Below are 15,432 nucleotides of genomic sequence, written 5' to 3'. Positions count from 1 at the left end.
GGAGCTTAGGCCTTTGATACCCCATAGCATTAATACATTGACTTATTACAGTCTCATAAATGTCTATTAAGTAAAGAAAATAAGGCTCCAGGATAATTGATTGTTCATAATCTCATCTGTGTACATATCAATTTAATATATTTATTTGCCACTACATAAAGACTACCCCCAAAGTATGAGGAGTTTCTAATAATAATAAAAAGCCTCTCTATCTTGTTTTTTTTATTTGCAAGGAAATAGAAATAAAAGAAAGGAGATAGAATAACAAACCAAGAAAAGTTATGGCAACTAAATCAACTGACAGATAACCATCCCATGAAATTCTGGCTGGACTCTTAGTAACAGCATCATGTAGGGAAACATAGAAAATGTGCTTTGAAAACGGGAGCTTTATTCTTATGAAAGAAGGTGAAGGGATTAGCCAGAAAACATACACACATAGCACATAGATACAGACACCAGTGTGGTGATAGCCAGAGGGAAAGGGGTGGGAGCTAAGTAGAGGTGGACAAAGGTGGGGGAGGGCATAATGGAGAGGGAAAGAGACTTTGCTTGGAGTGATGGGTGCATGATGCAATGTGCAGATGATGTTTTATTGAGTTGTACACTTGAAACCTTTATGGTTTTGTGAACCAATGTCACCCCAATAAATTCAACAACAACAAAAAAAGGGGAAGAAAAGGAGAGTATGACTTTGGATAGCAATGAAATTAACTTACAGGGGAGGTTGACAGTTACTTCCTACCAGGAAACAATGCATGATGGTTCTTAGAAGTTGCCTGACTCATGTAGCCATGAGTGGGTTCTGAGAATTCCAAATGAGACAATACCATACCAGTAAGGAGATTGAAATTTTCATTTTCTTTAGTAGGAATTTTTCTAGCTATTATTTTTCTCCAGTTCTAGGAGATAAAAAGGTTGAAAAATAATAAATAGCCAGATAAAACTGTCACATACAATTTGTAAAGCCTTAGATCTTCCTGGGCATTAAGGAATAGGGAATCAGATACACAGAAAATGCAAATTATATCTGTAAACAATGTATTTGCTATTTTACTTACAGTGCTATCTTCTATTTATCAGATGATGGCTTGGCTAAAATAGAGACAAGACTTAAAACATGATTGTTCTAAAATGAAAATTTTCTAATTAATGTGGTCTTTCACTTCAATGAACCTTACCCCTCCCAACATAATTTTGATACCATCTTTTGAGAAATAAAAACAGTATTTTTAAATTGTGTGTGTGTGTGTGTGTGTGTGTGTGTGTGTGCGCGCGCGCGTGCACGCATTCTCACAGTCTCCTAACTTTAGACTAAAAATTTATTCTTGGGTGCAGTGATATGTCTAAAATCATTTTTCTCCAACTGTATTGGAGTCATAGTAATGAGTATGTTATATAAAATTTTTATTATTTTAATGTAGATTTTCACCTTCTGAGCAGTTCGCTGGAACAACAAAATGAAAGTGAAATATAATGAAAGATTACTGTTACTTGCTGATACTAAGGTGCAGAAATAAGCCTATCTCCATGATCAAACAATGTCCCATTTTCATCCCATTTTTTTACCATTCATGTTTACAGTTTATTTTATGAGTTAATATTAGGAAATGTGAGAAATAAGCCTATAAATGTGATTCTGTCCTCTAGTTCCAAGACACTTGTTTTGGAGATGATTAAAATAGTTTATCAGTATTATCAATATCTCAAGACAACGCAACTCTGCAAGACCATGGTCTTGAATTATGCTGCTCCTCTTACCTGTCAGTGAGGAATGCCTCTTACTGAGACAGATGTCATCTCCTATGATTAGCAGGTGAATGCCAAAATTACAGAATAGCCAGTGTACAACCTAGGAATCCCAGCTGAGAAGATCAAATTATGGTTCAGTAACAACAAATGACCTAAGACAATTTTTTTTTTCTGAAAGAAAAGGAACAATATTGATATCATTGTACAGTCAGTTAATGGAAAGAAAAGCTTCACCCAGAAGAAAGACAGAAGCTGGAAAACTAAGGCAGTTTAAATATCCACTAAATGGATATCTTTGATCCTTAAACTGTGTCCATGATGTTGTCCAGTTGGTTTTAATATACATTATTTGAGTCTTCCCTAGAATTCTAAGGAAGTGGATGATGTAAAGCACTGGTTCGAATTTCTGGCTGCAAGTTTTAATCCTGGGAGGAAATACACCCACCCTCAGATTTTCTGTTTCTGTTGGTTGAAGGCAGCATCAAGTAATCAATTTCAGAGAGATAACTTTTGAAAGTAGATATTATGTTTTCCCACATTTTAAATAAGAAAATATTGGATGTAATTAATTGCATCTCTGGTCATCTTTATGAATATCAGTTGTTTGTCTCTAATTACAGAAGCAAACTTAAACTTGGTGTCCAAAACCACCAACTGATTTATGGATTATATTTAAATATAATTGATATTTTGGAACTCTATTTTGTATTTAATAGTGCATTTATTTATTTATATTCATTTCTATATGACATATAAGTACATAGTATATATTGTATATATTATTGTACTATGCATTATATATTTTTAAATTATATTTCTGAGACAAAGTTATGATCTGTCATTGAGTCATTGGCATAAATATCCTATATAATAAAGGGTAGTATGCAAATTGACCTCAACAGCACAAGGACTGGGAATGACTGGTCACTATGACACACACTGAAGACCAGGGGGCAGATGCTCAATGCAGGAGTTGCCCCCAGGTGGTCATTGCGCTCCCATATGGGAAGCTCTGCTCAGCCATAAGCCAGAATGATGGCTGCCAACACAGCGGTGGTGGCGGGAGCCTCTCCTGCCTCCTCAGCAGCACTAAGGATGTCTGACTGCAGCTTAGGTCTGCTCCCCGCTGTCAAGTAGACATCCCCCGAGGGCTCCCGGGCTGCCAGAGGGATGTCTGACTGCCAGCTTAGGTACAATCCCCTGGGGAGTGGGCCTAAGCCAGCAGGTGGTCATCCCCTGAGGGGTCCCAGACTGCGAGAGGGCACAGGCCGGGCTGAGGGACCCCCCCTGAGTGCACAAATTTTTGTGCACCAGGCCTCTAGTGTTAAAAATAAAGATAAGATTAAGGATGCTTCCATGAGATTAATTTTAATTAATTTGCTCTCCATGGCTATGGTCTTTGCTTTATTATGTGTTTTGTATTGTATTCTTGTCTCTGTCTTGTTAATATCTAGTTATAGATATGCTTACTTATTTGTTCTTGCATATTGTATCTAGGAAATCTGAAAAAACTATTGCCCGTATACTAGCATACCTTAATGAAAGCTGTTAAAACTCAACTGCACAAACTTGCCATATTATGGATTTATTGACATTTGTTTTGCCAGTCTAAAGTCTTTTGAGGCACCATTTCATATATATAATTATGGCCACAGAGTAATTGTTGAATTGCTCATAGTAAGATATACATTTCAGGGGTACAAGATAACCTGTAAGGTACAAATTTTTATTATTCATTCCTTAATTACCAAAGTCTATAACATTTCCTAGCACTTGGTTGATGCTCAATAGACATTTAATAAATGAACAAATTAAAAAACAAACAAACAGCTTGAAGTAATGAGATTTTGTTATAGAGGCATGGGGTAGACATAGTGTGAGGGGTTCACAGGTGACGATTGCTTGGACTAATTCTCATTATTGAAACAAATATAATCTAAGGGTTTTTTTTATTATTTTGCAAAAATGTGTTGCTATTGAAAAATTGATTTTTGCTCTGTCACTGTGATTCAGAATTGGTCAATTTATAAATGCAGAGGCTTATTTTAAAATTAAGTTCACTAAGCATTTATTTTATACTGAAGGCCCAGTGCACAAAGCCATCCACGGATGGGGTCCCTCAGCCTGGTCAGTGATTGGGGCCGACTGGGGCCATCTCGCCCAATCCTGAACAGGGCCGGCCAACCAAGAGGAGGGACTGTGAAAGATTGGCCAGCCAGAAAAGATTGGCTGTGGGAGCACACTGACAACGCAGCTGGCTGGCAGGAGGGACCGCGGGAGGTTGGCTGTGGGAGTGCACTAACCACCAGGGAGCAACTCCTGCATTGAGCTTCTGCCCCATGATGGTCAGTGTGTATTATAGTTATTGGCTGGTCATCTGGTTGTTCCGTCATAACAGTTGCTTAGGCTTTTCTTATCTAATACAAGAGAAACATGCAAATTGACCGTACCTCCTCTATACTCACAAGCCATGCCCACAAGCCAGTCAGAGTGACTATATGCAAATTAACCCAACCAAGATGGCGGCCGGCAGCCACAGAGCTAGAGCAAGCAGGAGGCTTGGTTTCCTGGATATGGAGGAAGCCAAGCTTCCCGCTTGCCCTGGCTGGCTGTGGCCTCATGCAAGACAACAAAGTTTCAATTATAAAAGATAAATAAATCCAAGATACCTGCTTCCAGCCAGCCTCCACTGGGAGCTAAGGTGGCTGGGAGCTGTGGCCAGCCTGGAAACAGTCATCAGCCTCTCACCCAGGATAGCCACACCCTCATGGGGTGAGGGTCCCCACTGGGGGATTGGCCAGCCTGCAAACAACCATCAGCCCCTCACCCAGACTGGGCAGGCACACTAGTAGGACCCCCCACATTGCAGCGGGTGTGGCCAGCCTGCAAACAGCTCTCAGTCCCTAACCCAGGCTTGCCAGGCACCCCAGTGGGGAATCCCACCATGAAGAGGCTGTGGCCAGCCTGTAAACAGCCATCAGCCCCTCAACCAGGCTGGCCAGGTACCCCAGCAGGGACCCCCACCCTGAAGGGGGTGTGGGCAGCCTGAAAACAGCCATCACCCCCTCATCCAAGCTGGCCAGGCACCCCAGTGGGGCCCCCTACCCTGAAGGGGGTGCGGGCAGCCTGAAAATAGCCATCAGCCCCTCATCCTGGCTGGCCAGGCACCCCAGTGGGGACCCCCACCCTGAAGGGGGTGCGGGCAGCCTGAAAACAGCCATCGGCCCCTCACCCAGGCTGTCCAGGCACCCAAGCGGGACCCCCACCCTGATCCAGCACAACATTCAGGGCAAACCAGCCAGCCCCCACCCGTGCACCAGGCCTCTGTCCTATATAGTAAAAGGGTAAAATGCTAACTGAACCCTAACAGCAGAAAGACTGGGAATGACTGGTCACTGTGACACACACTGACCACCAGGGGGCAGATGCTCAATGCACAAGAAGCCCTCTAGGGGTCAGTGAGCTCCCACATGGAGGAGCTCTGCTCAGCCACAAGCCAGGCTGATGGCTGCCACTACAGCGGTGGTGGTGGGAGCCTCTCCTGCCTCCTCAGCAGCACTAAGAATGTCAGACTGCAGCTTAGGCCTGCTCCCCGCTTGCAAGTGAGCATTCCCCGAGGGCTGCTGGGCTGCCAGAGGGATGTCTGACTGCCAGCTTAGGCCCAATCCCCTGGGTAGCAGGCCTCAGCCAGCAAATGCTTATCCCTCGAGGGGTCCCAGACTGTGAGAGGTCACAGGCCAGGCTGAGGAAACTCCCCACCCTGAGTGCACAAACTTTTGTGCACCGGGCCTCTAGTGTGTGTGTGCGTGTGTGTGTATATATATATACACATATATACATACATATATATATATATGTATATATATATATATATATATATATATATATATATATATATATTCTCCTCTTTTGGACAATACCGATTTAAAAATCAATTTATGGATAGCCATTATTTTTGTGTGTGTGTTTCTTAGTAATCAACAAAATATTTTGATATTGTCACAGGATATTTGCCATGTTTTGTTCATCAGAATTTATTAATTCATTCAATAAGTGTCTATTGAATATCAACAAGTATCTCCAAATATACTTGCTTACTTTAACCTCTGGTTACTGTGTCTGCTTCATCTTCCAATTTTGAAATGTGTATACTTATTGAGTCAACATTCTCATCAATTTTACAATTTTAGCTGTAAGCTCTGACTTTGCCATCTACCACTCCTAACATCTAAGCATGACAGCTATTCGTAGAGAGCCATGCCAAAATAATATAATATAAAGTGAATATTTATAATTCCCAAGGTATATACTAGTACTTTTGAATTTTTATTGGCATATTTTTTCATTGAGACTTGAAATAGCTTTGTTATATGTGATAATAAACATATACTCTATAACCTTGTACTTCATAATTTATATATATCAATTAGGACAAGGGATTTCTTTAGAAACTTGTTTTGCTCTTTTTTTTCCTTCTAAAATGACATTTTTAAACCTGGCATAATTTTTAGAGCTGGAAGAAAGGCCACACTGGAAATGAGATTGGGATTCTAGCCAATGTTTTGACAAAGAGTCATCCTACGTTGGCACTGAGGTTAAAACAGATCCCTTAGGTTCTGCCATGAATATTTTCATAGACTGAAATGAAACTGTTCATTTTATTTAAAATAGCCTTTTTTCAGATGGGTGATACTTTTGTTCTCTAATATGTAGTAAAAGATTTTAGAAAAATTGGCTTGTTGCCACTATATTCATATCATCGCATACAGCCATCTGGCAAATATTTTTCTTAATTGCTTTTTGGGGTGTTATGCACAGCAAGGAGCTGCTGTCACTCTCCTGACTATAGTTTCTACATTAAAATGGAACTTTTCCTTTGCCAATTACTCCCACATTCCATCATTTTTTAGCCCTTTTGTTTAAGTTCTAACTTTCCTTTAATGGGCACATATATCATTCTTTGTAATGATAGACATGCAAGATTTGATGGAAGTTTGGATAATACATACCCCCCCACACACACACATATATACACACACACACAAACACACACAGTGGTGGGAAAAGTAGTTTTACAGTTATAATACAAAAAACAATGTAATAATTAAAAAATAATAATATAAGAATTAACTGTGTTACTTATAGCTGTAAACCTACTTTTGCCAACCCCTGTATTTGTATCTGTGTATGTTTATTCATGTCTACACATATGTATAGTGTATGCACATACATATACACACTAAACATTCTGATAAAACATCTATTTTTTGTTCACAAATCTATTATTAACAAGGTGAATTTTATCATATTTCTCCTGATGATAAAACAAATGCATTTATTTTTGCTTAATTTATTGTGATGGCATTGGTTAATAAAACGATATAAGTTTCAGGATTTTTACTGTATATATACAGACTTTTTTTTAAGCCTAATTTTCTCATAAAATGTTGTTCAATGTTTTACCATTGAGTTTCATAAATTATCAGAATTAACTGTGGATTTTTAAAATTATATTTTAGCTTACATTAATGTCTGGACACTATTGCAGACCAATTAAATTAGAATCCATTGGAATATGGTCTTGACATGCAATTTCTTTTGTTTCTCAGGTCATTCTGAGTACATTAATTTCCTTGAAACCAACTGCTTTTTATGTAAATTTTTATGTAAATAAGAAATATCTTACTTAAGTCTTGGTTCAAGTTTATAGAATTTTCAATAAATGTTGATGCTCTGTAGCCTACATGCCTATACCTATTTGCATTTAAAATTAAAAAAAATGAAATCTAATCAACTCTATAAATGTCCTGCATTTATATATTTGAATACTCAAAAGGAGTTTCCAGAATCATCTATACTAATAAAAAAGCAATATGCAAATTAGACCAATATCCTTCTGGACGTCCTTCCAGACAGAGCCATGGTGGTGGGGGCCGAGGCAGATGTGGTTAGGGGTGATCGGGCCAACAGGGGAGAGCAATTAGGGGCACCAGGCAGGCAGGCATAGGTGGTTAGAGGCAATCAGGCAGGCAGGCAGAGGGGTTAGGGGCAATCAGGCAGGCAGTCAGAGTGGTTAGGGGCAATCAGGTAGGAAGGCAGGTGAGCGGTTAGGAACCAGCGGTCCTGGATTGCGAGAGAGATGTCCAACCACTGTCAAACTGGCAGTCGGACATCCCCTGAGGGGTCCCAGATAGGAGAGGGTGCAGGCCGGGCTGAGGGAACCTCCCCCCCCCAAGTGCACAAATTTTGTGCACCAGGCCTCTAGTTAGTTTATAAAGATACTCTAAAGTTTTAAGAAACTTTACGAGTAGTTTTATTTATCGAATTTCATGTCACCTAAAATACTTAATCTGCTTTCTTATACATGGTGGATGATTAGCAACTGTTGTTTGCATGACTGAAGGGTATTAGAAGAGTATATGGATGATAGAATGATGGTTAACTTGTGTTTTATAATTTTTTAATATGTACTGCATTAAATTCTACACCATAATTGCAATTTCTCATTTATTTATTAATAATCTAAATTTTACACCTTGATGGAATTGGTTTTTACAATATGAAGTTGACTATTATGTCTTGGAAATTTCTTTTATTGCTAAACTCTTCAAACAACATTCAGTAAGTATTTAAATTAACTATATGGAACAATATAAAAGTTGGCTGTCTTTATATTTGACTAAGCTAATTTTTTTAAAGATAATTATTTTCCACAATGCAGCTGTGACCTTGCAGACAGATCCTTTAGTTTGGTAAAATGTCACATAGCCCTACTAAGTGCGAACATGTAATGGCATCAGAAAGGCTACCCCCAGTAAATTCTTATGACACAAAAACGTTTTAAGAGTTCATTTCTAAGGTGCTAATTTTTAATGACTTTATGTTATAGGTATTATATGCTTCTGTAACATAAAATGTCATGCTTAATAACTTTTTTGATTTTGTTACAAGTTGTAATCCAAGCTGTCCTAAATTTATAGCTTAGTTTTTCAGCACATAAATTGGAGATAATGCAACTATTTTTGTAATGATTATTAAATAAAAGGATAAAAGCACTGATTCATTTAGTAAGAACCCAAAGAAATAATACTGAGTACTGCTTGGTTTGGTATCTATAACATTTATAGTTAAATCAGTTTATCTACACTAATAAAAGAGAAAAATGGTAATTGGCGTACGACGATACCCTTTTCATTGGCTAATCAGGGCTATATGCAAATTAACTGCCAACTAAGATTGGCAGTTAACTGCCAACAAGATGGTGGCTAATATGCAGATGTAGGCACAATGCAGGGAGGCGAAAGGGAAAGCAGGAAGAAGCCCCCTGCCACTGACAGTGATCGGAAACCCAGGGGGGAGCTAAGAGCTGGGGGGCAGGGCAAAGGCGGCCCTGGGGCCGCCTTTGCCCTGTCCCCGAGCCATGATCGGAGAATCAGGCACCTTTGCCGCCCTGGCCAGTGATAGCAGGAAGTAGGGGTGGAGCCAGCGATGGGAGCTGGGCACGGTAGAAGCTGGCAGTCCCAGGAGCTAGGGGCCCCTTGCCTGGGCCTAAAGCGAAGCCCACGATCGCGGGGCCCCTGCAGCTGTGGGTCCCCGCTGCCCGGGCCGGACGCCTCAGCCAGAGGCATCCTGCAGAGGCAGGGGTGGGTGGAGCCCACGCGATCGCGGCCCCCCCCACCCCCCGCTGCCACTGGAGGTCCCCGCTGCCCAGGCCGGACGCCTAGGCCAGAGGCGTCAGGCCTGGGCAAGGGGCCGATCCAGTGATTGGAGGGTGATGGGGGTGGGTCAACGCCTGAGGGCTCCCAGTATGTGAGAGGGGGCAGGCTGGGCTGAGGGACACTCCCCCCACACACACACCCAGTGCACGAATTTCGTGCACCGGGCCCCTAGTTTTATATATTAGATAATGTCATTAAAATGATGAGAAATAATTTGCACATAGATGAGGGTATAGCTAGTCTCTTTATTTTAGAATTCACAAGGTATTTATCAATATTTTAAAAAGTAAAAATTGTATTAATCAGCATCTGTCAGAATTTTAACATTTTTTTAGAAAAATTTTAAAATGTAGACACTGTAATTAATATTGAATATTAAAATAAAATGTGGTACTTTTATACCAAGCAAAATTCAAATAATGTTTGATGCACTTAATGAAACCAAATTTGACAAAGAAAAGTCCTGGGACAATTGACTCTTTTTATGACTGAAAGGAACTTGGACCATAGTAATAAGTACCATGAATGCACTATGAGCATTGACTTAACTGCATATCAGATTACTACTGGTATTTGATTTTCATCATATTTTAGTTTCCATTGTATTTAATTTGTAAATTTCAGGTTTTATATTTGTATGTTTTTAAGTATTATAATTTACAAACAAGAAACCTAGAGTAGATTTTCCTTTACTATTATATAGTATTATATGGTGTACTAGATGCCCGGTGCACGAATTCATGTACCAGTGGGGTCCCTCGGCCTGGCCTGCAGGATTGGGCCAAAACTGGGTCTCTGACATCCCCTGCGGGGACCAGATTGTGAGAGGTTGCAGGACAGGCCGAGGGACCCCTCTGGTGCATGATCAGGGCTAGGGAGGGCTGTGGGAGGTTGGCCAGCCTGGGAGGGACCACAGGAGGGCTCCAGGTCCTGTCCAGCCCATCTTGCTCAGTCCCGATCAGCCAGACCTCAGCAGCGCTAACCTATCCATCAGAGCATCTGCCCCCTGGTGGTCAGTGCACCACCAGTCATAACAAGTGGCTGAGTGGCCTTAGCATGCCATTAGCATATTGCGCTTTGATTGGTTGAACAGACGACTGGATGACCGGACACTTAGCATACTAGGCTTTTATTATATAAGATAATCCAGATACAGACCCTGCGTCAGGGGGATGAGGTAATGGATTCTGCTTAAGGGAGTATTGGAAAGCTTTTCCAAGATGCTGCCATTGAAGTTCATCTTGGAGAATGAGTACATGTATACTAAGCAGAGACAGGGCAAGAGAAAGGGTAAGACATTAAGACATCCAGAAAATTTTTTAAAAACCATCGTATGAGGGAGTGATAGAATATAGATAATTGTTAAGGGTCTTTTGTATTAGTTATGGGAATTTGGATTTTATTATATAGTCAATCTGATTCCAAAAAAAGCAAAATGCAGAGAAATATTAACTGAATTTTTATACGTACATACTGACTTTTTGTAAATTGAAGCATGTTTTACATGACGTTAGAACACTATTGGTGAAGGAATCTATAAAATGTGAATGCTTTTGTAATGAAAATAAACTTCCCTGTACATTAAAAAAGATAATAGCTGAAACAGAAACAAGATACCCTATAGATCATACAGTTATATTTATTTACATACATACAGCACATAACGCAGGTGAATCAGAATATTGTTATGTTAAAATACAAAACTTCAGCCAAGTCGAGGTTCCGTTTAAAAAGTAGGAAGGAGTGTGGATAAGGTGGGTTTTGGCAGTCAGGAAGAGCAGTGTTATCTGCTCCAGGACTTACTCTATGTCTTTGCCCAGTGTTCCTAAGACCAGGTGCTAGGACAGATCTGTGAAGTGGACCCGCAGCGCTTGAGGGAAATTAAAGCCATTCTGTTGAACCTGTCAAACCAAACAGGGTGCCAAGGCAGGGAGTCTTGCACAAGAGAGCAAACCCAGAGCCCAGTTATTTGAACTATATTGTCAAGGGGCTTGCCCACAGGGAACTGAATAAGAATCTGCTCATTAGGAACAGGGCACAGAGTCTTTATTATCCATAAATAACTCCAACCTTCATGTACACTTGGGCTGTGATTCGTGTGGGCTTATTCAGGTACCCATTCCAGATACCTATCCCAGGGTCCAGGATATCATGAGAACCTGTCAGCAGGTAGCAGACTGAGAGCATATGAAGATAGAGAGCTAAACCTATCAGTGTAACAAGACCCTCTCCAAATGATAAAAAGATTTAAAAAAACCTCGTTTGTTCATTTGTTGCTTCAAAAGTTTTATATCCCACATATGAATGAAATCATATAATTGTTCACTTTTCTGTTTGACTCAAACAAACACAAATCCATAGATACAGACAATAATATGGTGGTTTCCAGAGGGAAGAGGGTGAGGAGATAGTAAGGTAAAGGGGTCAAGAATATAGTGATGCAATAAGATTGACTTGGTGGTGAGCACCTATTGTAATACATAGATGATGTCTCATAGAATTGTGAACCCTTTAGAATCTTATTAACCAATATCAACCCAATATATTTAATTTTTAAAAAGATAGAAATTGGTTGACTACTAAATCATTACACTTAAAGGTAAAGTGCATACTATCAAGAAAATACAGATGCTTTATTCTCTTCTTTATCATATACCTTGTCAAAAAGAGTTAGTCCAAAAGTTTTTTAATACATCAGATTAGTTGTGTTATTTAATGTGTTCTGTGAGAAAGGTGAGACTGTCACTTTCCCAAGTTAACTAAGCAAAACTATGCCCCTGAATTATAAAATAATTCTGTTTAGTACACTATTAAATTTTCATGAATGGGAACTTTAGTAACCAAATGAATGGAGATGCTGTTAGATCATAAGCTACTTTGAAGTTAATTATAATTAATTGCTAGAAGTAATTTTCCAAGGTATAATGAAAATAGAAAAAGCTATAAATGTTTTCAAGTATAAATTGGTGTAGAAAAAAATGTTCAAACCCTGGAATGTAGTACTGGACAACAATAGGTAACCTTGAATCAATTAATAATGAATAAAATAGAAGACATTAAAGAAACATTTCAATTATCACTTCAAGATATTTAATGCCTTCAGACCAATAAAATACAATCTATATTAGGCAGTTAGGGAGGATGGAATTGCAGTCTCTTTTGTAATAGTAATACCAATGGAAATATTTTGTAACATTAAGACCTCTGGTGGTGAGACATTTACTATCACAGTTTTATTCCTAGTCCATTTTTAAATTAGGATGACCTTGCGTAAAGTATTTTCATCTTTTCATTTTAGCTTTTTTATAGTAAAATGTGTATAAAATCTTACTTAATGGATGTATTTGATGATAGGTCACATTTTGATTATAAAATGATATGAATGCGTGAAAAGTGGTACCAACTATGTGAAGATTATTGTAGAAGAGCCCTTAAGGGAAAAAAAAAATATTGGCTATCCTTGCCCTTGTACTACTTAGCTTATGGGAAAAGATAACCAGAGAAAAAAGCAAGTGGCTATTCAGTTCTTAAAATCCTCAATATAAAAATTTCTTATGGTATCATTTCATCACATACTCAGTAACTTTTTATATCCAACCACAATTACTTAAATTTATACTTAAAAAACATTTTTTTTAATGGGAAAGTGCCATTTTTATTTATCCTAATTGAGTTTTAAATGTTCATTCAACACAAAAAGGTATATATATGACACAGTTACACAATCTTTTTTCAACTGGACAACAAGTGTCAAAACCCTGTGGATGTACAGGGTAAAACAAAACTGGTCAGAAAAAGAGAATTGTTCCTATAACTGGTAATCTGACACAATGTCCTATTGCCATAAAAAAAAAGTCCATTTTCAGTTTATTCAAGTTTGTTTTCATGGTGTTTTATCCCTCTTCATAAAAAAAAAAAAATTCAGACTTTCGTAATTTGTGTATGCTGATCTTCATCAAAAGGTTCATTCTCTGGATCAGAGTCAGTGGTGTCAGAATACCTATAATGCTCAGGTTCATTGTCACTAACATCTGGTGTTACAGAAGTTGAACTGCTAGCCTCTGGATTTGATGGCTCCTCTACTGTTTTTGTGAAGTTCAGCTTCACCTTAAAATTTGGAGAAAAGTATCGATTGGCCTTGTCTTTATTTGCTTTGTCAAGATCATTTTTTTTTTTTTTTGTTAAAGCGAGTACTAGATATTCCTTGTCTTTATCTGATCACTCTATACTGCAAATACTATCAATTTCTTGATCACATAGACTTCCATTTTCTACTTTTTCTGACGCTTCCTCTGGTCCTGGTATGAAGAATGTATTTACCCCAAAATGAAACATTCTGTCCTTCTTTACTTCTTCTGTTAGTGGAAGAACTCTACTTTGATGTCACCACACACAGGCAATGGTTGAGGGAACTCAAAGTACATGAACTTGTCTTCCCGACGTGTGGGTCCTGAACTGGACGTGTGTTTTTCCTGTGGTTTATGTTGAGTAAGAGGTTTTGTTGCATTTGGATTATTAGCAGGTGTTGAGCAGGATTTTTGTTTGTTTTTGTTCATCCTCATCTGAGGATATTTTCCCATTGATTTTTTTTTCTTTATTGATTAAGGTGTTACATACGTGTCCTTATTGCCCCATTGATTTTTTTTTTTTTTTTGAGGGAAAGAGACAGAGAGAGAGAAATATCGATGTGACAGAGACACATTGATTGGTTGCCTCCCACAGGGATCAAGCCTACAACTGAGGTCGGTGCCTTTGACTGGAATTGAACTGGGGGCCTCAGTCTGCAAGCCCTTTCTCTATCCACTGAGCCAAACTGGCTAGGGCAGTTTTTCTTTTCTTGTTTTTTTTTCTTTGTGTGTGTGTGTGTGTGTGTGTGTGTGTGTGTGTGTGTGCTTAAACCCGGACTGGCACATTGACACCTCATCTACAGGGCGGGCAAAAGTAGACTTACAACTTTTACTTAAACTGGACCGGAGGGCCGGAACAAAAGCATGGATGGAGTGTTTGTGTGAACTAATATAAATTCAAAGTAAACATCATTACAAAAAAAAAAATGTTTGTATGAAAAATAATGCAATAATTAACAAATAATAATACAAGAATAAACTCTGTTTCACGTACTCACAGCTGTAACCTATATTTGCCCCGCTGCATATATCATGGCTTAATATAAACATGACCCTAACTCTGTGAAATATATTGATGTCAAAATTCCTTATGACTATTTTATTATCACCTTGACATTTCCACTCTTGGCTTCCTATTAAGAGAGACATTTGAGAGCATGAACTGGTAATGGGCAAGGATTCTGAATCAAATTCCATTTCTGGGACTTGTCAAGGGTTTATCTTGTGTTTTAAAGCCCAATGATACATCTGGTGATGGGGCAGCTGGTGCTGGTCATATGAAGCAGAGCTGGAGAAGAGTAGAAAGGCATGTATCCAGTCATAGAAGCGGATCCATCTATAAATATAGGAGGTCATTGCAGGGGTTGTCTGTCTTAATTCCATTTTGTAAGAGCTCATTACCATAAAAGCTCTGGCTTTCTGCTCTCTGTTGAAAAATTAAAAGATGATGAGTTCCGCCAGGCCAGTGGCGCTCAGTGGTTAAGCGATGAGCTGAGAATCAAGAGGTTACAGTTCGATTCCCGTCAGGGCACACGACTGGGTTGTGGGCTCAGTCCCCCGTGGGGGGCATGTAGGCGGCAGCCAATCATATATTCTCTCTCATCATTGATGTTTCTCTCTCTCTCTCCCTCTCCCTTCCTCTCTGAAATCAATAAAAATATATTAAAAAAGAAAAAGATAGTGAGTTCCACACATGAGATGAAATAGTGAGGCTGGTGGTGCGGTGGTGTCTCTTCACTGAAGGACCCAGGAGAAGGAGAGGTAGCAGGCACTGAAGAGCCGCTATGCTCCAACAAAATGGTGATTGCCACCTTTCTGGCCCCTCCCTTCCCTTC

General features: G+C 39.3%; 1 protein-coding gene and 1 pseudogene across 3 annotated transcripts in view; one reads left to right on the top strand and one right to left on the bottom strand.

Annotated features, from left to right (window-relative positions):
• Nucleotides 1-15,432, top strand: part of NCAM2 (neural cell adhesion molecule 2) — a gene marked incomplete at its 3' end in the record, with an annotated part of 413,596 nt that overhangs the window by 162,633 nt on the left and 235,531 nt on the right. The gene's annotated exons all lie outside the window — the stretch shown is intronic.
• Nucleotides 13,287-14,026, bottom strand: LOC308516852 (phosphatidylinositol 3,4,5-trisphosphate 3-phosphatase and dual-specificity protein phosphatase PTEN-like; annotated as a pseudogene). Its single transcript has one exon. The product of its transcript is annotated as a phosphatidylinositol 3,4,5-trisphosphate 3-phosphatase and dual-specificity protein phosphatase PTEN-like (transcript).

Source organism: Myotis nattereri (assembly GCF_964212035.1).
Source record: "Myotis nattereri genome assembly, chromosome: 3".
Classification (NCBI taxonomy): Eukaryota; Metazoa; Chordata; class Mammalia; order Chiroptera; family Vespertilionidae; genus Myotis; species Myotis nattereri.
Note: the sequence above shows the minus strand (reverse complement) of the source record. Positions and strands in the feature narration are given on the sequence as shown.